A 23893-nucleotide genomic window follows, 5' to 3' on the forward strand; every position below is an offset into this window, starting at 1 on the left:
ACAAAACACCACACAGAAATACAAAAATTGGGCAAAATAGGGAATGTATCATGGACCAGGTTAAAACAGATAACGTTATCATTAAAAACAACGCAATGCAACCTCGGAGCAGCGCGCTCACGGTGGATGAATGTTTGACCGGGAACTAACAGCTGACGGCCGGCTTACAGCTTCTGACTGTAGGCGCTGGACATAGCGGGACATCTCTTATCTGACGGCAAGCGGCTTTGGACTGACACTTACAGCTATCACCTGGGGGTAGAGCCTACGATCTCAGAGCTGCTGAGCCATCTATCTGGTGAGAGAAGTATCACTCCGATTTATACTTATAGTACAGCCTGGGCTGTCATTGCTCCCCCCGCTGCTTTCTCCAGACATAGCTGCTTCACCTGTATGTCCTGTGTCCACATGAGTAACCTTCACTTAACATTGCCGGTCACCTTTGCTGCCATACCTGTGATATGGGTTTAGTTCCCGGACTGTCATAATTTTTATGATGTGCTGAATCAGTCCCCAAGTAATGATTATCCACTCATCCACCCTTACCCTCTAACCGTCATACTACCAGTATCTGGATTAACTAAGGACTTTACTTCACACGATATTGCCCAAAATAGTAGGAATCTGCTGTGGTGATTGGCGTGTGCATGGGGTATGATTGGCCGCGGCTCCGTTGTTTTTAATGATAACGTTATCTGTTTTAACCTGGTCCATGATACATTCCCTATTTTGCCCAATTTTTGTATTTCTGTGTGGTGTTTTGTAGTACAATAAATTTATTGTTTTTGCAGATTGTGTTTGGGTAACTTGCCTTCTTTGGGGGAACCTTTTTCTCCTAGTTGTTTTGTACGCCCTGTATGCATGCCTATGAGCACAACGATACTGTATAATATATACAGTATTTAACAAATCAAAAGAGAACAAATAAGTTCATTATTATACTGTACACTTCCCTTCAGATGTTCCTGGGAATTTCTGCAGAAGTTGTGTCTGCCTGTGTCCCTTATAGGTCTTATTACTTCCTGTTCCAGAGAAGCAACAGGAAGTGAGAATAAATCTCTTTATAATGAGGGGATATAGACATAGGTTCAAATGCCCCATCAAGAAACATTACTACCACTACTACCCCTGTTCTGAAGTCAGCTGCTATTGGTGTGATTTCGGTGTGATTAGTGTGGGGATATAATGCACCTTTATCTGTATACTCCCAGGAAGTTCCCCTCCCCCCCATGTTCAACATACCAGAAGAATTTGGAGGAGTTGGTTCTCCATTCCCTCGTTCTAAGAAAAGTCCATTATTTGCACATCTTGTAATTAGTGCTATACAATTGTCCGACACCCAAAAGACCTCAGATTCCTCATCGCAGGTGACATTACAAGGAGAACGGGCCCCTGTAATCTCACAGATGTTCTGGATTCCTATTTTAATGCTCAGGTTCTTTCCAGACAGCCCTTCTTCTACACAGAACCTATGGACGCGCCAATCTCCATCCAAGCCTGCAAAACAAAATACAATGTAGGCTAAAGTTGAAGTTAAATCTGCTTATATTGCCTTTCCTGGCCTCTCTCATCAACCTGCTAAATAAACTATTTAATAAAATCTGTCTGTTGTCGTTGCATTTTGTACCCAGTGACATCATCACTGGATCTTTGTGCTTCTCTATGCAATGCAGGCAGATCATGGCTGGTGGGAAGGGCCAGCAGGGTGCTGTATATGCATTCCTGAAACCAACACAGACCCCGGCCTCAGACCTCTGAGTAATGCAAATATCAAAATGCTGTTTAGATGTCAGTCCACCCAATACCCCCAAACTGATCACACCCCCAGATGCCCCCCCACTCTGATCACACCCACCGGATACCCCCCACCCTGATCACACACCCAGATACCCCCCCACCCTGATCACACCCCCCAGACACCCCCCCACCCTGATCACACCCACCAGATACCCTGCCACTCTGATCACATCCCCAGATACCCCCCCACCCTGAACGCACTCCTAGATACCCCATCCTGATCACACCCCCAGATACCCCCCACCCTGATCGCACTCCTAGATCCCCCCACCCTGATCACACTCCCAGATACCCCCAGATACCCCCCCACCCTGATCACACCCACCAGATACCCTGCCACTCTGATCACACCCCCAGATACCCCCCTACCCTGATCAGACTCCCAGATACCCCCCTACCCTGATCAGACTCCCAGATATCCCCACCCTGATCACACCCACCGGATACCCCCCACCCTGATCACACTAGGGTTGTCACCTGTCCGGTGTTGACCCGGACAGTCCGGGTTTGGACACATGTGCCCGGTTTTCAAGCCACCCGAAACCCGGGCACATATAGCAGCAGTTCAACCTAGAGCGGCACATCCTGATTCCCGCACCCGCCATCAGTGTTACACATATATTACTGCCTGTGTGCTCCGCCTCCAAGCTCAGCGATGGGCAGCAGGCATACCTATTCAGCCTGTGATTGGCTGAATAAGTCACGTGCGGGCGGCGGACACGAGGGTCTGTGATTGGCCCGTTGGACCTGGTCACATGTGGAGGGCTGGACTGTGGGTGATCGCGGCCGCCCACAGTCCCGCCTCCTTGCCTGGTGTGTGCTCTGCTGTGTCTCCCTGAGTCCTCACTGAGGTCTTTTTCTCATCTGCCCTCCACCCCCTCTGTCAGCCACTCCCCCTCTGTAAGCCACTCCCCCCGTCAGCTACTTCCCCCCTCTGTCAGCTACTCTCCCCCCTTCTGTCAGCTACTCCCCCCTGTCAGCTACCCCCCCTCTATCAGCTACTCCCCCCCTGTCAGCTACTCCCCCCCTCTGTCAGCTACTCCCCCCCTCTGTCAGCTACTCCCCCCCTCTGTCAGCTACTCTCCCCCCCTCTGTCAGCTACTCCCCCCCTCTGTCAGCTACTCCCCCCTCTGTCAGCTACTCTCCCTCCTCTGTCAGCTACTCCCCCCTCTGTCAGCTACTCTCCCCCCTCTGTCAGCTACTCTCCCCCCTCTGTCAGCTACTCTCCCCCCTCTGTCCGCTACTCTCCCCCCTCTGTCAGCTACTCTTCCCCCCCTCTGTCAGCTACTCTTCCCCCCCTCTGTCAGCTACTCTTCCCCCCCTCTGTCAGCTACTCTTCCCCCCCTCTGTCAGCTACTCCCCCCCCTCTGTCAGCTACTGCCCCCACTGTCAGCTACTCCCCCCCTCTGTCAGCTACTCCCCCCTGTCAGCTACTCTCCCCCTCTGTAAGCCACTCCCCTTCTGTCAGCTACTCCCCCCTCTGTCAGCTACTCCCCCCCCTCTGTCAGCTACTCCCCCCCCTCTGTCAGCTACTGCCCCCCTCTGTCAGCTACTCCCCCACTGTCAGCTACTCCCCCCCCTCTGTCAGCTACTCCCCCCCTCTGTCAGCTACTCCCCCACTGTCAGCTACTCCCCCCCCCTCTGTCAGCTACTTCCCCCCCTCTGTCAGCTACTCCTCCCTCTGTCAGCTACTCCTCCCTCTGTCAGCTACCCCCCCTCTGTAAGCCACTCCCCCTCTGTAAGCCACTCCCCCCTCTGTCAGCTACTCCCCCCTCTGTCAGCTACTCCCCCCCCTCTGTCAGCTACTCCCCCCTCTGTCAGCTACTCCCCCCCCTCTGTCAGCTACTCCCCCCCCTCTGTCAGCTACTCCCCCCCCTCTGTCAGCTACTCCCCCCCCCCATGTCAGCTACTCCCCCCCCATGTCAGCTACTCCCCCCCCTCTGTCAGCTACTCCCCCCTCTGTCAGCTACCCCCCTCTGTCAGCTACCCCCCTCTCTGTCAGCTACCCCCCTCTCTGTCAGCTACCCCCCTCTCTTTCAGCTACCCCCCCTCTGTCAGCTACTCCCCCCCTCTGTCAGCTACCCCCCTCTGTGAGCTCCTCCCCCCTCTGTCAGCTCCTTCCCCTCTGTCAGCTACCCCCCTCTGTCAGCTACTCCCCCCCCTCTGTCAGCCACCACCCTCTCTTACCAACTTTCTCTCATCCCTCCTCCCTCTCAGCCCCTTCTCTCTTCCACTCTGTCAGCTACTCCCCCCTATGTGTGGCCACCCCCTCTCTTACCACCTTTCTCTCTCACCCCTCTTCCCTCTCACCCCTTTTCTCTCTCAGCCCGCTTCTCTCTCCCATCCCTCCTGTCTCTCTCTCTCTCACCCCACTCCCCCTCACATCCCCAATCCCCTCCTCCTCTCTTTCTTACCCCCTCTCTCTGCTGCCTCCTCCTCTCACCCTTTCTCATCTCCCTCCCCCACCTCTTCTCCCCGCTCAGGGGGTGAGGGCCCCATGATTCCTAACAGCGGCCCTGTGAGTGAGTGCACAAGTTCGGATGTGTTTTGATCCCTGTGTCCTGCCGACACACTGGGCACAGCAATGCAGCACTTGCCTCTAATTTGCCTTCTCTCCAAGCCCCCCCCACACAATGGAAGGAAAGAAGGAAAATAGCACTACAGTAGAGCAACTTCGCTCCGCCCTCAAACTCCACCTCCCACACTTCCTGGCTTGAAACGGCTCTCGGTAAGGCAGTCTAATGGGGGTCTTTAGGGGCAGGGAACACTGATGGGGGGGTTCCCTGATTTAATAGAGGTCTCTAAGGGGGGTGCTGATATAAGGGGACCTAATGGGGGTCCTCTATGGGGGACCCCTAAATTATGGAGGGGGTAACACTGACCCATATTTTATTAAGGGGGTGACAATGACCCCTGTGTTATAGGAGGTAACACTGTCCAATAAAGCGTGCCACATTATTGCTCTCCTTAGTGCACCCAAAGGTGTCCCAGGTCTTTACAATCCTATAGTGTATACTACAAAAAAATTGCCATGCACCGCTAAAGTGTTCGGGGTTGGCTTGAAGAAAAGGTGGCAACCCTAGATCACACCCTGCTGATACCCCCACCCTGATCACATCCCCCAGATACAGTGTCACTCTGATCACACCCCCAGATAACCCCAACCTGATCACACCCACCAGATACTCTGCCACTCTGATCACACCCCCCAGATAACCCCCCACCCTGATCACACTCCCAGATACCCCACCCCCACCCTGATCACACTCCCAGATACCCCCCACTCTGATCACACCCTGCCGATATCCTGACCCTGATCACCTCCCCCAGATACAGTACCACTCTGATCACGCTCCCAGATACCCCCACCCTGATCACACCCTGCGGATACCCCCACCCTGATCACACCCTGCGGATACCCCCACCCTGATCACACCCTGCGGATACCCTCACCCTGATCACACCCTGCTGATACCCCACCCTGATCACATCCCCCAGATACAGTGCCACTCTGATCACACCCCCAGATAACCCCACCCTGATCACACCCCCACCCTGATCACACCCACCAGATACCCCCCCACCCTGATCACACACCCCAGATACCCCCCCACCCTGATCACACTCCCCAAATACCCCACCACTCTGATCAAACCCCCCAAATACCCCCCCACCCTGATCACACTCCCAGATACCCCCCACCCTGATCACACCCACCAGATACGCCGCCACTCTGATCACACCCCCCAGATGCCCCGCCACCCTGATCACACCCCCCAGATACTCCCACCCTGATCACACCTCCCAGATACCCCCACCCTGATCACACCCCCCAGATACCCCCACCCTGATCACACCCCCCAGATACCCCCACCCTGATCACACCCCCCAGATACTCCCACCCTGATCACACCCCCCAGATACCCCCAACCTGATCAAAACCCCCAGATACCCCCACCCTGATCACACCCCCCAGATACCCTCAACCTGATCACACTCCCCAGATACTCCCACCCTGATCACACCACCTAGATACCCCCAACCTGATCACACTCCCCAGATAACCCCACCCTGATCACATCCTGCTGATACCCCTACCCTGATTACACCCCCAGATACCCCACCCCGATCACACTCCCAGATAACCCCACCCCTATTACCCCTCAGATACCCCCATCCTGATCACACCCCCAAGATACCCCAACCCTGATCCCTCCCCCATATACCCACCCATCCTGATCACACCCCCAAGATACCCCCACTTTGATCACATCCCACACATACCACCCCCCTCTGCCAGATTCCTCCACTTTGATCATTCTGATCAACTGTGGATTGCTCATCCCTAGTATGAAGGAAGGGATCCTTTCTGGGTGTATATACTCCATACTTTTCTTTGTTTATACCTGTAACTGGTTTTATCTGGCGATCTGAACTGGACCAAGGGAGGTCCTTGATGACGCCCTGGCCACCATTTTAAGCCTGAAATGACCCCTAGACTGAAAAGCTAAGGGTCCATTCCATCCGGTGAGTTGGGACACAGGAGAGGCTGTTGCGCACCTTGAAATTTTGGAGCACTTTGCACTTTATGGATTGGAGCACATTGTTCACTAATATTTGGACATTCACTTATGAATGAATTGTTATTATTTAACTATTTAGGTTATTGTTTATTATTGTGAGCGCTGTAATATATATATATATATATATATATATATATATATATATATATATATATATATATATATATATATATATATAGTTTTTGGTTTGTCAAAAAAAAGTCTAAAAGAAGAGTGCACTGTGACTGTGCAGAGGGCGATACAGCAAGCTGTAATAAGAGGTCATCACTGGGGGGGAAAGTGATGCAGGCAACAGACCAACACAGAGCTGTCCGCTGCCTGTTCCCTCTGGTGTCTGTCTCTCCAGACACTCTTTAGAGGAAATCAGCTGCCTTCTCCCCTATGTTCAGCTAGGCAGAGGGGGAGGCAGTGTCTTCCAGCCTGTCTACAGTGGCTCACAAAGGGGCTAATTTACGAACACTGAAGCAGAGATATCCTGGAGCAGCTGTGCATGGCAACCAATCAGGGTCAGGAAGGCTGTACGGGGTCCCATGATTTCTAACAGCAGCCCTACTACTGCCATTCAAGTGCATTCTATATTCTGTGCTTTGTAAGATCCTCATCTGGTGCAGGGAAGCACAGAGATCATCTGTAGCCTACATTCTCTAATAAGGATGAGCCGAACACCCCCCCGGCTCGGTTCACACCAGAACATCCAAACAGGCAAAAAACTCGAACGAACATACAAACGTCGTTAAAGTCTATGGGACAGGAACATGAATGATCAAAAGTGCTTATTTTAAAGGCTTATATGCAAGTTATTGTCATAAAACGTGTTTGGGGACCCGGGTTCTGCCCCAGGAGACATGTATCAATGCAAAAAAAAGTTTTAAAAACTGCATTTTTTCCAGAGCAGTGATTTTTTTAATGCTCAAAGTGAAACAATAAAAGTGAAATATTCCTTTAAATATTGTGCCGGGGGGGGGGGGGGTGTGTCTATAGTATGCCTGTATAGTGGTGCAGTTTTCCCGTGTTTAGAACAGTCCCTGCACAAAATGGCATTTCAAAGGAAAAAAAAGTCATTTAAAACTGCTCGCGGCTGTAATGAATTTTCCGGTCTCGGCAATATAGATAAAACTCATTGAAAAAAAGGGCATGGTCCCCCCCCCGTCCATTACCAGGCCCTTTGGGCCTGATATGAATATTAAAGGGAACCCCAAACCAAAATTAAAAAAATAAATGCATGGGGATCCCCCAAAATCCATACCAGGCCCTTCAGGACTGATATGGAAATTAAGGGGAACCCTGCAACAAATTAAAAAAAAGGCGTAGGGCCCCCCCCCCAAAATCCATGCAATTTTTTATTTTTTTGGTTCAGGGTTCCCCTTAATATTCATACCAGACCCAAAAGGCCTAGTAATGGACTGGGGGGGGGGGGGACCATGCCCTTTTTTTCAATGAGTTTTATCTATATTGCAGAGACCCGACAATTCATTACAGCTGCAATCCAGTTTTAAATGACAATTTTACCTTTCGTAATGTCATTTTGCTATGGTATTGTTCTAAACACGGGAAACATGCGCCACTTTACAGGCATACTATAGACACCCCCCAGGCACGATATTTAAAGGGATATTTCATTTTTATTGTTTCACTTTAAGCAATCCCGAAAAAACATCTGTTTTTTAAAAAAAAATGTTGCATTGATACATGTCCCCTAGGGCAGGACCCAGGTCACCAAACACTTTTTATGACAATAACTTGCATATAAGCCTTTAAAATTAAAACTTTTGATTTCTCATGTTCGTGTCCCATAAACTTTAACGGTGTTCTAGCGGATAATGTTCGGTGTTCGCTGGACATCCGAACAGCCAAAGTTCGTCCCAAACGTATGCTCGGGCTGAACCGTTCGCCCATCCCTATTCTCTAAGCACACTGTCATCCAGCACGCAGTCTGCATGGAGGGTCCATAATCCTAAGCATACGTGACAACCCCCTTCATGACACATATTATTATGCACAATATTACCAAAAGTATTGGGACGCCTGCCTTACGGCATCCCTTAGTCCGTGGGGTTCAATATTGAGTTGGCCCACCCTTTGCAGCTATAACAGCTTCAATGCTGTTTACATCCAGGTAACCTGGAAGTGATGTGACGCAGATTGGGTCTTTGCTGGGCTCTGTGATCAGCGGGAGGAAGGTGGGATGGGGCAGGACACGTCCCCTCCTGCAGCTTGTAAAAGCAATCCAGTGGCTAGTTAGCAGCTAGGATTGCTTTTACAAGTAAGCCGACCACTAGCTCTAAAAAAATGGTACCGGGATGATACCTGCAGGCATCGTCCCGGTATAACTACTTAAAGTCTAGCAACGTACCGGTACGTCGCTGGTAGGGAAGTAGTTAGAGCGATTGTAAAGTTAAAAAAAAATGTAGCGGTCTCCCCAATCTCCAGAGGTCTGATGGTGACCCCCAGAGTCAGGGAGAGGTGACATTCCTCCTCAGGGTGCAAGTTATTAGGCATGGTGGGTGCCAAGTGTGAAGCCACTTCCCATGAGGAGCACTCGTGCATGCCCGCTCCCAAGTCCCAACCCCCTCTCCCTCGTCACTGGCTTTCATTGACAGCACTTACAAAGAAGGTGATCGTGAGGGGCCACTGTGCGATGTTTTGGGGGGGGGGACCCACATCAAAAGATCAACGGGGGCACAGGCCCAAGAGTTTAAATATGGAGCAGACCATTTGAATGGTGCCGCCTGTCAAACGCTGCAGTTTGAATTAAAAGTGCTGCCACTGTAAAGCAAAGTCCCCCCCCCCCCCCTGCTGCTGACACATTGTATTCTCACTAATCGGTGGCTGAAGCTGATTGGTTGCAGCCACTGATTGACAGAAAATTTCCCAACATGTCCTTTTAAAAGAAGTTGATTAAATAATCAACCTCTGTTGAGCAGCAGCGAGGCCGCACACCGATCGCAATTTTACCTGGTCCCTGCTGGTCTGGCTGGATCTCAGTCAGTGTATGGCCAGTCTAGCTATGAACTAGAGCTGCACAATTAATCGTCATCGCAATTTTTTCCCCGTTGCGATCTTGATAAAAGTCTTTCACGATTCTTGCTATGCAAAGAATTCTCTCTGCTCTTCTGAAGCCGACAGCCGTCAAAACAAAGGAAGGAAAAAAACGGGCAGTCTGCCAAGAATCACAACATTCTTTAGCAGTTGAATTTAAATATAAACATTGTAACAATTTGTCAATGGAATAAACTTTGTGTGTAAATGAGGAAAGTTTAACCACTTAAACACTAAACCTTTTTCTGACATTTGTTGGTTTCAAGTTAAAATAATTTTTTTTTTGCTAGAAAATTACTTAGACCCAGGGCTGTCTTTAATACTGATTGGACCCTGGGCAAACGTTTTCTCGCTCTCCACCTGCTCTGAGACATACAATAAATAGCAGCTAGACTTAAAATGCAGTTTACTGTATCAGATCAGGCAGCGATTGCGATTGGTTGCCAGAGGTTACAGTGTATCATTACCAATCACTGACTGGTTGTTAGAGGTTACAGCACACATTACGGCTCATTGATTAGTTGCTAGAAGTTACAGCACATGATTTCTGCTTGTTGATTGGTAACAGTAATAAAGTTCACTGATTGGTTGCTAGAGGTTACAGCACATCATCTCCTCATTGCAGGGGGCAAAGATATAAATACGAATGCCACCTTTATTTACATATCAATGCCGCCGGATGCAGCTATTTACTTGTGAATACCGGTTATTTACATATAAACACAGGGTCTGCAGGTGAGTCATCTGTACACAACAATAGGGCTTAGCTGGGCAGCATTTGTAGCATTAGTAGCAGAACTTCACACTGAGATATCAGGACACAGCACGGGACTAAAACCTCAAGGGACAAGGAATTTAAACTGGCATAGTTGGCAAGTATGAGCCAGCTGCTTTGGACCCCACAATAATAACAGGGCCCAGGGCAGCTGCCCCTTTTGCCCTGCCTTAAAGACGGCTCTGCTTAGACCCCAAACATTATATATATTTTTTTAGTAGAGACCCTAGAGAATAAAATGGTGCTTGTTGCAATATTTGATGTCACACTGTATTTGCGCAGCGGTCTTTCAAATGCAATTTTTAAAAAAAAAAATTACTTTAATGAATTAAAAACTAACCAGTAAAGTTAGCCCAATTTTTTTATATAATGTGAAAGATTTTACATTGCGAGAATCATGGGAGAATTGTGATCTTTTTATCCTAAGCAAAAAAATTGTGATTCTCATTTTGGCCAGAATCGTGCAGCTCTACTATAAACATAAAAATCATGAGAAGCGATTTTTTTTTTGCCACGATTTTTGCTGCGATTTTGATGCTATTTGAAGCAATGCTTGTGTATTCTTGAGGTCTATGGTCCTCAAGTCGCATCAAAGTGCGACCAAAGTAGTGCAGGGATTACTTTGAAGTTGCTGCTACTTGAAGTTGCACAGATATGAACGGTACTTATTGGAAATCACGGGGTACGACTTGTCATGCGACTTCGCAGTCCCAAGTTGCATGACAAGTCGCACAAGTGGAAACCGAGCCTTATATAAAAGATGCACTTACCAAGTGTTGCTTGGATAATGGTAATCAGTAATAGAACTAAACCAGCGTTCATCTTGCTGATGTGAAATAACCTGCAAATGCAAGATAAATATAAATAAAGTAGTCACCACACACACACATATAGACATATATAGACATATATATATATATATATATATATATATTTATTTTATTATTTCTTTTCTTCCAATACATGATATATATCTATATCATTTCTTTTAAACAGATACATTATACACTTATTTTGTGATATATATATATATATATACATACTATACTACCAAAAGTATTGGGACGCCTGCCTTTACACGCACATGAACTTTAATGGCATCCCAGTCTTGGGTTCCTTTCACACTGCTCTGTAGGGAAATTGTGGTAAAAATGCATACGTGTTTTGACCGAACTTTTGCTGTGTTTCATATGAGTTTTCTGCGCGTTTCTGGTGCGTTTTTAGGTTGCCTGTGAAAAATGAACATGTGACTCAAAAACGCACCAAAATCTCAATTCGCGGTGCAGTTTTGCCGCAATTTCCATTCATTTTAATGGGAAGCTGCGTTTTTGGTGCAGTTTCAACACTGTATCAACGATGCAGCATGCAGGACTTTTTAAAATGCACCGCACCCACAGCGCAGTGGTGTGAAAAGTCCCATAGGATTTAAAGGGAAAGATTTTTCTTTGTTTTTTTGCAAAATATATCAGTTAGAAAGGGGCCTTAGTCCGTAGGGTTCAATATTGAGTTGGCCCACCCTTTGCAGCTATAACAGCTTCAACTCTTCTGGGAAGGCCGTCCACAAGGTTTAGGAGTGTGTCTATGGGAATGTTTGACCATTCTTCCAGAAGAGCATTTGTGAGGTCAGGCACTGATGTTGGATGAGAAGGCCTGGCTCAAAGTCTCTGCTCTAATTCATCCCAAAGGTTTTCTATGGGGTTGAGGTCAGGACTCTGTGCAGGCCAGTCAAGTTCCTCCACCCCAAACTCACTCATCCATGTCTTTATGGACCTTGCTTTGTGCTCTGGTCCAAATCATTTAGAGGAGGGGAGATTATGGTGTGGGGGTTATTTTTCAGGGGTTGGGTTTGGCCCCTTAGCTCCAGTGAAGGGAACTCTTAAGGCGTCAGCATACCAAGACATTTTGAACAATTTCATGATCCCAACTTTGTGGGAACAGGTGGGGATGTCCCCTTCCTGTTCCAATATGACTGTGCACCAGTGCACAAAGCAAGGTCCATAGATAGATAATATCTATCTATCTATCTATCTATCTATCTATCTATCTATCTATCTATCTATCTATCTATCTATCTATCTATCTATCTATCTATCTATCTATCTATCTATCTATATTTAGATACATACACACAGTGCCTTGAAAAAGTATACATACCCCTTGAGATTTTCCACATTTTGTCATGTTACAACCAAAAATGTAAATGTATTCTATTGACATTTCATATGATAGACCAGGGGTCTCCAAACTTTCTAAGCAAGGGGCCAGTTTACTGTCCTTCAGGCTTTGAAAAATGTTGCTGCGGAGTTCCCCTTAATATCCATACCAGACCAGAAGGGACCTGTACGGATTGGCATGCCGTTTTTTAAAATAATTTTTTATCTATATTGCCGGGAGGCGGTAATACATTATAGCCACGAGCAATTTTAAATGACATTTTCTCCTTTAGAAATATCATTTTGCTGTGGTACTGTTATAAACATGGGAAAGAAGCGCTACTTTATCCGCTTCCCGACCGCCTCACGCAGATATACTGCGGCAGAAGGGCACGTACAGGCAGAATCACGTACCTGTACATTGCCCTTTAAGAGCTCACAGTGCGGAATTGCAAAAAGTGCTCCGGTCAGGAAGGGGGTAAAATCTTCCAGGGCTGAAGTGGTTAAAGGCAGTAAAAAAACAGTGAAGAGAGCAGCACCATCTAAGTGCAGCGTGATAAAAACATTTTTAATATAGGACAGACGATTTTAACTCACTCAGGTTTGTAGAGATTACAGCGCATGTGAAATTGTATACAAAGTTCATCCGCTCCTGGGGGGAGGGGGTCGGCTCCACCTGCGAGCTTCACATGCACCCCCCCAACAAAAAAAAAACCTCTCTAGCAATACACACCAAACCGAGCATGTGCAGAGTGACTCCATTAACTCTGTCTTATCCAGACATGTTTTGGGGACAGTGGAAGAAGTAGACGATCAGAGAAGACAGGACCAAACAGCCATTTTACACAATGCAGAGGGTTAACCCCTCAGGTTCTACAGTGAGTATAACAAGCGTGCTTTACTGCATATACAGACTGATTTTTACTGCTGTGGGTTTAGTAACACTTTAACCACTTCCATACCGGGCCTATTCTGGCACTCCTCTCCTAAATGTACAAATCATAATTTTTTTGCTAGAGAATTACACAGAACCCCCAAACATGAAATATATATATATATATATTTTTTTTTTTTTTTTCAGCAGACACCCTAGGGAATAAAATGTCGGTCATTGCAACTTTTTATCTCACACGGTATTTGTGCAAAAATTTTTCAAACGCATTTTTTTGGGAAAAAAAACAGTTTCATGATTTAAAAAATAACAAAACAGTAAAGTTAGCCCATTTTTTTTGTATAATGTGAAAGATGATGTTACACCGAGTAAATAGATACCTAACATGTCACGCTTTAAAATTGCACACACTCATGGAATGATGCCAAACTTCGGTACCTAAAAATCTCCATAGGCGACGCTTTAACATTTTTTACAGGTTACATGTTTAGAGTTACAGAGGAGGTCTAGTGGTAGAATTATTGCCTGCGCTCTAACGCACACGGCGCTACCTCACATGTGTGGTTTGAACAGTGTTTACATATGTGGGCGGGCGGGACTTACGTGTGCGTTTGCTTCTGAGCGCGAGCTACCGGGGACAGGGGTGTTTTAAATTATTTTTATTTTACTTTATTTTTTTATTTTTACACTTTTTTACATTTTTTTTTTGATCACTTTTATTCCCATTACAAGGAATGTAAACATCCCTTGTAATAGAAATAGTTTGTGACAGGTAGGTGTGGGAAAAAAATCGATTTAAATCTTGAATCGAGTTGAGAGGTCAAATCGATTCAAAATTTAAGCAAATCGATTTTTTTAGATTTTTTTTCTGCACCGCACTGGTCGTGAGGAGCTGCAGGCTCCTCACGACCGGCGTGCTGTCCAAAAAAAAAAGAAAAACTCGATTCGAATCGTGTATCAAGTTTTTTTTAAGAAAATCTCCCAGCCCTAGTGACAGGTCCTCTTTATGGAGAGATGCGGGGTCAATAAGACCCCGTATCTCTCCTCCAGGCTGGAAAGCATGAGATCGGAAAAAAAATCCATGATCTCATGCTTACCAGCCGCGATCGCGGCTTTGTTTACATCCACGGCCGTGTGACGTCATAACGTCACGAGCGGGCCTCCAATGTTAATAGAGATGACAACGGGAAATCTCTATGGTCATCATCCGGTGGCGGGCGATTCTTCCTCCGGGTTCCCGATGGCACGGAAGAGCCCGGAGAAGCACTGGATGGAGGGGATGTCGCCTGTAAGCCCCGTCGCCTGTAAGAACGATCAAGCGGTGGAACTGCCACTATGATCATTCTTATGGTGCACAGAATCACCGGCTGAAAACAAGGATATCTGAATGATGCCTGTAGCTGCACTCATCATTCAGATATTCCCACTGAAAGTCTAAGACATCATATGACGTCTTTGAGCGGGAAGTGGTTAACTACTTCCCGACAGCTGCACGCCTATATACGTTGGCACAATGGCAGTGGTGAGCAAATGGGTGTACCTGTATGTCACCTTTAATTGGCGAGGCTAGCGGGCACCTGCCGCGTACAGAGTGACCGTGACCACAGGACCCGCGGACTCAATGTCCACCGGTGTCCTGGCGATCGTGTCACGGAGCCCCAGAATGGAGAGATGTAAACAAGGCATTTCCCTGTTCTGCCTTGTGACATGACAGAGATCACTGCTCCCTGTCATCGGGAGCAGTGATTGCTGTCATGTGACTAGTAGCCCCTCCTCCCCACAGTTGGAATTACTCCCTAGGACACACTTAACCCCTTCATCGCCCCCTAGTGTTTAACCCCTTCCCTGCCAGTGTCATTTACACAGTAATCAGTGCATTTTTATAGCACTGATCGCTGTATAAATGACAATGGTCCCAAAATAGTGTCAAAAATGTCCGATGTGTTCGCCATAATGTTGCAGTCATGATAAAAAAAAAAAAAAAAAAAGTCGCAGATCGCCGCCATTACTAGTAAAAAAAAAAAACTAATAATAAAAATGCCATAAAACTATCCCCTATTTTGTAGACACTATAACTTTTGCGAAAACCAATCAATATACACCTATTGCAATTTTTTTTACCAAAAATATGTAGAAGAATACGCATCGGCCTAAACTGAGGATATATTTTTTGGGGGGATATTTATTATAGCAAAAAGTAAAAATTATTGCTTTTTTTCAAAATTGTCCCTCTTATTTGGTTTATAGTGCAAAAAATAAAAAAAACGCAGAGGTGATCAAATACCACCAAAAGAGAGCTCTATTTGTGGGAAAAAAAAGGATGTCAATTTTGTTTGGGTGCAACATGGTACGACCGCGCAATTGTCAGTTAAAGCGACGCAGTGCCGAATCGCAAAAAGTGCTCTGGTGAGGAAGGGGGTAAAATCTTCTGGGGCTGAAGCGGTTAAAATATTTATTGCAGCAAAACGCATTAATAAACCCAGCATTGCCCCCCACACTGCACAAATACCCTCACACTTCATAAATATATATAATGTATACACACACACACACACACACACACACACACACACACACACATATATATATATATATATATATATATATATGGTATACACACACACATACATATATATGTACTGTATATACACACATACATATACTGTATATACACACACAGACATATAATGTGTATATATATATATATATATATATATATCACCCACCCTGATCAGTGTAATGCAGCCTTGGCTAGGGTGCATGTAACCAGGAACTGGCTGCAAAGAGCCTGCAGGAGATCAGCAGCACTGAGATGTACATAGCATGAAAAGACCATAAACATAAACCATAATAATCACTTTTATCTCATATCTTGCATGTCGTAAGAATTTTTATACTTATTTGTGAACCCATATAAGTGTCCATAGGCATACCATCTGGCTGGGAGTACTTATCCAAAGCCCACCTGGAAATGGAGGAATAAGAACTTTCTCCACTTCTCATGGACTTGGTTTCTTTGGACTGTGACCAAACACTTCATTGTGTTATACTTAGCACATTCTGTGCTCCTCTTATATTATTCACTTGATTCCATTATTGTGTATAGATTGTGCTCACGTGTATACTCTTATGAGTATGGGATACTTTCCATTCCAGTGCTTGTATTTTGTTATTCACACTTTTTATCACTTGATTATATGTTTCTTTTCACATGGTTACACTTTTTGAGCGCTACACATTATTTTCTTATATTGCTTTGAACTTTGTTTGTTTGAGTGTTAGCTGCTATTCACAGATTTGTTCCATTTTGGGTTTAGCACAGTATTTTCCCTCCCTTTTTCATTGCTTTAAATGACAATTGTGCGGTCGTGCGACGCTGTACCCAAATAAAATTTGTGTCCTTTTTTTCCCACAAACAGAACTTTCTTTTGGTGGTATTTGATCACCTCAGCGGGTTTTATTTTTTTGCGCTATAAACCAAAAAAGACCGACAATTTTGAAAAAAAATATATATATATATTTTACTTTCTGCTATAAAACATCTCCAATAAAAAATGTAAAAAAAACCAAATTTCTTTATCAATTTAGGCCAATATGTATTCTGCTACATATTTTTGGTAAAAAAAAAAAAAAAAAAACATTAAGCGTATATTGATTGGTTTGTGCAAAAGTTATCGCATCCACAAACGATAGGATAGATTTATGGAATTTTTATTTTTTTTAACTAGTAATGGCGGCGATCAGCGATTTTTAGCAGGATTGTGACAAATCTGACACTAAGTGACACTTTTTGGGGACCAGTGAAACCAATACAGTGATCAGTGCTAAAAAATGCACTGTTACTGTACAAATGACACTGACATCGAAGGGGTCAACATCAGGGGCAATCAAAGGGTTTTAAATGTGTCCATAGGGAGTGATTTCTAACTGCGGTGGGGGGGGGGGGGGGGGTGCTTTGACTAGGGGAAACCAGAGATCCCTGTTTCTGCTTGACTGGAACACAAGCAGTGGCGGCCGCTCATACAGGGCGCAGGGGCACTGCCCCCCTAATCTCAATGCAGGGCACTGGACGCATGGATTTTTTCTTTTTTTTTTTTTTTTTAGAAGCACATAATCCAAGCCTGAGGCTCTAATTTGGCTTCAAAGTCAGAACAATTCAGCTGGTTTCTACAAGGTTAATTCAGTACAAAATCCTACATAGGATCTATCTAACGCCTGCACGTTTACACAGAATATATCCCTCCATCTCTGCAGAGTGCTGGCGGTGTGCAACGGACTCGGCAGACTTTATCCACATATTCTGGCAATGACGTCATATTCAAATTTTCTGGGAAGCGGTGGTCTCGGACATACGCTCTGTGACCACCATCCATGTGCCCCGGACGGTGGAGGTTTGTCTGCTGGGTTTGGTGGACACTTTGGCCCCTCCTCGGGCCTCCAGAACGCTGATAGGGTTATTATTGTTTTATGCAAGGAAAATTATTCTGTTCCAATAGAAATCCCCTTTAGCACCAACCTTAAGCTCGTGGAAAAAATTAATTAATGTCAACTTACCACTATACAAGGCAACCTAAATAGCGAGAGGTTGCTCCAAAAAATTCCACAAGGTACGGGACATTTGGGTAGAGGACCTGTCTACCAACCCTGACCCTGACTCTCCTGATTAATAGATTACCTTACATTAGACCAGGTGTACACGTATTTTGTATGAGCTTCCACCTACGTCCAATCCACATGCCTAAGAGCCCTTGCACACTGGGGCGGTTTGCAGGCATTATTGCGCTAATAATAGCGCCTGCAAACCGCCCCGAAAGTGCCGCTGCTTTCATTCCAGTGTGAAAGCCCTGAGGGCTTGCACACTGGAGCGATGCGCTGGCAGGACGGTAAAAAAAGTCCAGCTAGCAGCATCTTCGGAGCGGTGAAGGAGCGGTGTGTATACCGCTCCTTTACCGCTCCTGCCCATTGAAATCAATAGGACGGCGCAGCTATACCGCCGGCAAAGCGCCTCTGCAGAGGCGCTTTGCGGTGGTATTTAACCCTTTCTCGGCCGCTAGCGGCGGGTAAAACCGCCCCGCTAGCGGCCGCATACCGACGGTAAAACGCCGCTAATAATAGCGGCGTTTTACCGCCGACGCCGCCCCCCACCCCAGTGTGCAAGGGCTCTAATAATTGTGACTAAAACGCAGATAAAGCACTGCAAAAACGACCGGCACTTTAGCACTGTTTAGCTTCAGTGTGAAAGGGGTCTAAATGTAAGCCCAACAGAAATCATTTTATGGTTCATTAACCGCATAAATGGCTGTTAAATTGTCTGTTACATCAACTGATACATGCCTCCTTTTCTGAGTCACTGACCTTAAAAACCATGCAAAGACAGTAAATTGGGGAGATTTTCCTTCACTTCCTGTTCCTGTGACACCCATACAAGAGATGGTGTGCAATCATCACTGGGACAGGAAGACACAGAGAGCAATGACAATTTTCAGAAGTGGGGATAGCTCTAACCTATCCCCACTCTACCAAAACAAATGTGTGTTTTTTTTATGTCTATGTTGCTATTGGACAGATTTCCCATCCCCTCCTACTCACCAGGACAAGAGGGGAAATCTTCCCAAAAGGAACATACATGGCAAAAAATAAAAAAAACATGGCAGAAGGTCTAACCCTTCTTCATTTAACCCCCCCCCCCCCAAAAAAAAAAAAAAGTAGGCTGGAATTTCTGACCCAAACCAACCATGCAGATTACAAAGTTAGCACCGTGCTAACAGTTCTCTCAGTGCCTCAAATGTCTTTTTTTTCTGTTTATATATTCTTTATTTATACAAACATTTGTACATAAAATGTGACAGGGAAAATAAAAACAATATACAGAAAAATATGTACATGAGCATATCATTATTATTATTATACAGGATTTGTTATAGCTCCAACAGTTTGTGCCGCGATTTACAACATGAAGGCGGACAGTACAGTTTATGTGATCCGAATTCAAATCCCAATAGGTGTGAAAATGAATAGTAAAAACAAAATGACACCAGCGCTAAATAGTGGACATCTGTAAGGCAATCAAAAAATAGTGCAGTAAAAATCAATAGAGAGGGGTATAAACCCAGCGCAGCTGAGAAAGCACCATAGATAGAAACGGATAAAACAGGACACACACAGAAAATCCAGCGCTCAATGGGTTAAAGTCCGCAGCAGATGAAAAACTTGTGTTGAATGATAAGAAAGTTTATTCAAAAATGCAGCCAATAAAAACAGTCCTGTTCATTCACAATAATCAAACAGAAAAAAAAAAGGGTTACATAGTCACCTGAAGTCCACTGAGCAACCAGGAGCTTATGCTGAGTTCCAACCACAGCCGTTCTCCCGAATCACAGGAGAGAGAGGAGAAGGAGGGATAAGCACAATGGAAGGTGAGACAGCCGACTGTATCCCTGCTGGGTCAGGGTGTGTTCCCCCAGGAATCTGCTCAAAGACACGCAGATGGAGAACAACAGTGTGTAGAGGGGTAAAACACACCACTCCCATGTATGACAGTGACGTCAGGCCAGCTGAGACACTGGCTCAGGAATGGGAAAGCCCGGCGAAGCTGTTCTGAATCACCTGTAGATCTAACCTTCTCACACTGTGCAATCCAGTACTCACTACTCACTACTAGTCACTATTGTGGAGATGTAGAGCGCTCTGCTGGACGGTCCAAGTATGACAAGCTAAAAAAGCTGCCTGATCTACCACTGATTGCTAGGAGATGTAAAGTGCCAAATGATGATGAATAATGGGAGGTGGTGACAGGTCCAAAAGCTGTGTTTGTTGTTGCCTTGACGACGCGTTTCGCGCTCCTGCGCTTTGTCACAGTCAAGGAGATGGGCAACCATAGGGATTTAAATAGTCCAAAACTTGGCGGGGAAAAAGATAAAACGAGCTGAGGGGCAGAAACATCTACTCACTCATTAACCCCTCGTTGCTCAAGGGATTTACAAATAAATGACCAATACTACTGCCCTCAATTCATATTTGGTCTAATATAACATATGTCTTCTAAAATCATAAAATAAAAACATAAACTCTAATATAACAATAGAAAATGAAAAAAATCACTACAAATACGTATTACCAATTAGTTTATGTTCAGAGAGAATGAGAAAAAGTTAATCAAAATACCACATGTATTCAAGATAAAAACCTATACAAAACTACACGTTTCTAATTCTTCATTTAACCCTTTGGGGGCAAGAGAATTGAACATTTATATTCAGAACACTTCTCTTTTACATAAAAGAGAAAATCTCTCATTAGTAGTCAGTGTTCCTTTTGGAATAGATTCTATCACAAATACCTCCAGGCATTTTATGTCTGTTGTGGAAACGATGAAAATGCCGGGGAACACGATGCTCATCACACCCCTTGCACGTAATGCACGAATGGTACGACCCACATAGGAAAGGCCGCACGGGCATCGTAGAACGTAAATCACAAAATCAGTCGAACATGTAATGAACTGCCTGATTTCATAATTTCTTCCTGAATTAGTAATGATAATGTTGGTCCCATGGTTAATGCATTGGCAGGTCAGGCATCCTCTTTTTTTGCACTGGAAAATGCCTTTCCTGTCATCAAAATATGACCTAATATCCAGAGGGGATCTAGTTGGTTTATTTGTTATCTTACTAGGTGCCAGTAAGTTTTTTAGGGTGCGAGCTCTACAGAAAGTGACTTGTGGAACCTCAGGTAATACCGGAGCTAGGCGTTGATCTAGCAATAGAATGTTATAGTGTCTTTATTATTTTGGAAACAGATTTGAATTTATCATTAAAAGTTGAAACAAATCTCACACTATGATTATTATTTGATTCCTCTCTCCAGACCTTCTTTCTGGGCAGAGGGTTCATGTTAGACAAAAAAGCGCTGTTAACCACTTGACAACTGGGCACTTAAACCCCCCCTCCTGCCCAGACCAATTTTCAGCTTTCAGCGCTCTCACACTTTGAATGACAATTACTCAGTCATGTAATACTGTACAAAAATGATTTTTTTGTCTTTTTTTTCATACAAATGCAGCTTTCTTTTGGTGGTATTTGATCACCTCTGGGTTTTTTTTATTTTTTGCGCTATAAATGAAAAAAGACCAAAAAGTTTGAAAAAAACCCCCGCATTTTTCTTAGTTTCTGTTATAAAATTTTGCAAATTATTAATTTTTCTTCATAAATTTTGGCCACAATTTATACTGCTACACATCTTTGGTAAAAAAATAACCCAAATTAGTGGATATTAGTTGGTCTTTGTGAAAGTTAGAGAGTCTACAAACTATGGTGCAAATCCTAAAAAATTGATCACATCTGATGTACTGACGGCCTATCTCATTTCTCGTGACCCGAACAAGCCAGGAAAGTACAAATACCCCCCAAATGACCCCTTTTTTGAAAGTAGACATTCCAAGGTATTTAGTAAGATGCATGGTGAGGTTTTTGATGTCATTTTTTCCCACAATTCTTTGCAAAATGAAGATTTTTTTTCCCTACAAAATTGTCATTGTAATAGGTTATTTCTCTCACATGGCATGTATATACCACAAATAACACCCCAAAATACATTCTGCTACACCGCCTGAGTATTACGATACCACGTGGGGGACTTTTTCACAGCCTGGCCACATAGAGAGGCCCAACGAGCAGGGAGCAACACCAGGTGTTCAAGGAGTATAAATTACACATCTAACTTGTTGACTACCTATTACACTTTTGAGGGCCCTAGAGCACCAGGACAATGACACGTGACACTGACGTAGCACTGATGACAGATGGCACTGATATCTGGCACTGATGACAGATGGCACTAATACGTGGCACTGTGACAGATGGCACTAAAACGTGTCACTGATGAGAGATAGCACTAATACGTGGCACTGACAGATGGCACTAATATGTGACACTGATGACACGTGACACTGATGACAGATGGCACTAATATGTGGCACTAATGACACGTGGCACTGATGACAGATGGCACTAATACGTGGCACTGATGACAGATGGCACTAATACGTGGCACTGATGACAGATGGCACTAATACGTGGCACTGATGACACGTGACACTGATGACAGATGGCACTGATATGTGGCACTGATGACACGTGACACTGATGACAGATGGCACTAATATGTGGCACTGATGACACGTGGCACTGATGACAGATGGCACTGATGACAGATGGCACTAATACGTTACACTGATGACACGTGGCACTGATGACAGATGGCATTAATACATGGCACTGATGACAGATGGCACTAATACGTGGCACTGATGACAGATGCACTAATACGTGGCACCGATGACAGATGGCACTAATACGTGGCACTGATGACACGTGACACTGATGACAGATGGCATTGATACGTGGCACTGATGACACATGACACTGATGACAGATGGCACGTGACACTGACAGGTGGCACTGATGACAGATGGCATTTATACGTGGCACTGGGGACAGATGGCAGTGGGGACAGATGACAGTGGGGACAGATGGCAGGAACATGACAGTGGGGACACTTTTTTTCATTTTTTTTTTTTTACTTACCGCTGCAGCGGTTCGCTCTCCCTCCTCACACGCTGTCTCTGTGTGAGGAAGGAGAGCCGGCGATGAGATATGTATACAGATGAGATCATCTCTCATTGGCACCGCCGATCACAAGGGACATGGCCAGCACAGAACTTCCCCGATGCACGCCCACGGGAGTGTGCATTGCGGAAGTAAACAGGAGGAAGTCCAGGGACGGTCTCCTGGCAATTAGCGTCCGCGCTGCAGCCGTCTTTCGGCTATAGCGTAGGCGCGAAGAGGTTAATAATTTTCGTGGATAATCTTTCTCTTCAAACTTTTTCGTCATCAAAGCCCCTTGTTCCATATAATCCTCCACTCTCAAACAATTTCGCCTCAGTCTATTAAATTGTCCACTAGGAACATTGCTTTTCCATGTGGGATGATGGCAGCTTCTAAAGTGGAGATAGGAATTGCCACTGGTAGGCTTAACATGATTTTTTGTAATGATCCTGTTTTGGTCATAAGATAATACTAGATCCAAAAATACAAGTTCATCAGGATCAAGTACATGCGTAAAGGACAGACCCATGGGGTTGGCATTGCAATGGGCCACAAAAGAGGAGAACAATTCCGGGCCCCCGCTCCACACGAGTACAACATCATCAATGTATCGACCATAATACACGATATGTTCAACGAATGGATTGTTGGCCCAGATATTGTCCTCCTCCCAGTGACCCATGGTTAAGTTGGCATATACCGGAGCAAAGTTTGCCCCCATGGCTGTACCCCTACGCTGTAGATAGAACTGCTCGCAAAATGTAAAATAATTAAGTTTTAAACAAAATTCGGTAGCCTGGATCAAGAATTGTAATGAGTTAAAATCTCCACTTTTAGACAAAAAATATTGTATGGCCTTTAAGCCCACTTCGTGGGGTATAGAGGTGTACAGGGAGGTGACATCAAGAGAAGCCCAGCAATATCCATCTTCCCACGTGTAGTGTTGAAGAGCATCAATCACTTCACTTGAATCCTTAATGTATGAGGGCAATTGACAAACCAGGGGTTTTAAACAAAAAGTTAGTAATTTCAGATAGGTATCTGTATCG

At 45.1% G+C, this 23893-nt stretch overlaps 2 long non-coding RNA genes across 2 annotated transcripts in view; one reads left to right on the forward strand and one right to left on the reverse strand.

Moving 5' to 3' along the window:
* Positions 1-23893, forward strand: part of LOC141110366 (uncharacterized) — a 419573-nt gene that overhangs the window by 230245 nt on the left and 165435 nt on the right. The gene's annotated exons all lie outside the window — the stretch shown is intronic.
* Positions 1358-19765, reverse strand: LOC141109798 (uncharacterized). The gene is made up of 3 exons (XR_012236200.1): positions 19553-19765; positions 10965-11035; positions 1358-1497 (listed from the first exon to the last, which is right to left on the reverse strand). It is a non-coding gene; the product is annotated as an uncharacterized lncRNA (long non-coding RNA).

This window comes from Aquarana catesbeiana, linkage group LG10 (assembly GCF_042186555.1).
Source record: "Aquarana catesbeiana isolate 2022-GZ linkage group LG10, ASM4218655v1, whole genome shotgun sequence".
Classification (NCBI taxonomy): Eukaryota; Metazoa; Chordata; class Amphibia; order Anura; family Ranidae; genus Aquarana; species Aquarana catesbeiana.